Here is a 1,593-nt window from a genome sequence, read left to right as displayed (position 1 = left end):
TTGAGTGGTACACGCTTCCGAAATGTTGAAGAAGTGCGAGAATGGGTGGACGAATGGATTGCTTCGAAACAAACATCGTTTTATCGAGATGGTATCGCCCAGTTGCCAGAAAGATGGCAAAAAGTTGTAGAAAGTGATGGAAAATACTTTCATTGAAATAATTTAAATAAATTTTTTACAATAAATGCTTTTTCTCAGTATTTTTTGGGCGGAAACTAAGTTAAGGTCCTAATATATATATATGTGTGTGTGTGTGTGTGTGTGTGTGTGTGCGTGCGTGCGCGTGTGTTTAATTTTTTTATTATTGAGGTATTATAGAATGTATAATAGGTATTATAGTATTAGTTGCGTTTATGTTTAAAAATTATTTTTATATATGATTATTTATCACTTTATTCGTATAAAATTTACTAAAGATGACTTGGTTCGTTGTCCAATTTAATGCGGAGAACACTGTGGAAGCTGTACCAGACATATGGTACATTAAAAAAGAGACAAAATGTGATTGGCCGCATGTAAATCTTGCCAAAAATATAATAATTGATTTTATACGACAAAAATATTCTCCTGAATCGGACTGGACAGTCCACAGTGCTAATATTTTGGGCACTTATGGTAAAGTATGAAATATAAAAGGTATTAGATTAGCAGTAAGCTGGCACTTATGGTAAAGTATGAAATATAAAAGGTATTAGATTAGCTTTCATAGTATCATGTTATTGCATGTCATATTTTGTATTTTACATTTAGAATCTAATTTTAACTGTATTATAAATTATCTTTTTCTTACAAGTGATTATAAAATAGCACACAAAAAGGCTAATAAAGCAAAGAATACAAATAATCTTTCTTCTAACGAAGAATTACAACCAAAATGCAAGTATAAAAAGAAGAGAAAGAGAATTTCTTATAACAGGACAGTGAAAATGACTTGTCTTCTGAAATCTCTGACACCGATTCTACAGTATATCCTGACGTTCCGATTGATAACGCTCAGTTAAGAGACAGTAAGTGAATAATATAGAATATATAATAAAACATAACAAATATAAACTTAGATGTATACGTGTGAATATTATTTGTACTAATAATAATACTTCCAATTATTTAAAATGTTAAAAGGTAGCAGTAGAAAACAAATTTTATAAATTTAAATTGATTAGATAAAAGAAAATGTTCAAATTGTCTCTTAGCCAAGTATACTTTCTTTTCTTAGTTCCTTTAATAAAAATGGTATGTACAGTCAGATCATATATTTAAGATTGTCTCAAATTCGTCTTCAAATACTATATATTTCTTTATTTTATTATCTACGGAGTATCTAAAGAGGAACCTTAACATAATCTTAAATGTAAGATCTATTTATTAATATTGCCCTAAGAGAAAAATGTAATTACATATGAGGAAAGTAATATTCTATTTTTTTTTCCAGAAATGAATGTCATTGATAACGTCAACAAAAGCAATCGATTAAAAGTGGCTTCTAATCTTAATACTTGTACTAATTCAGAAAATGTTACATCGCTGGGGCATATATATATATATATATATATATATATATATATATATATATATATATATATATATATATAT

The sequence above is a fragment of the Odontomachus brunneus genome, unplaced genomic scaffold, assembly GCF_010583005.1.
Source record: "Odontomachus brunneus isolate Ranch 3 - 2012 unplaced genomic scaffold, Obru_v1 Obru_scaffold_216, whole genome shotgun sequence".
Taxonomy (NCBI): Eukaryota; Metazoa; Arthropoda; class Insecta; order Hymenoptera; family Formicidae; genus Odontomachus; species Odontomachus brunneus.
The sequence above is the reverse complement of the archived record's forward strand: the minus strand, read 5'-3'. Positions refer to the sequence as shown.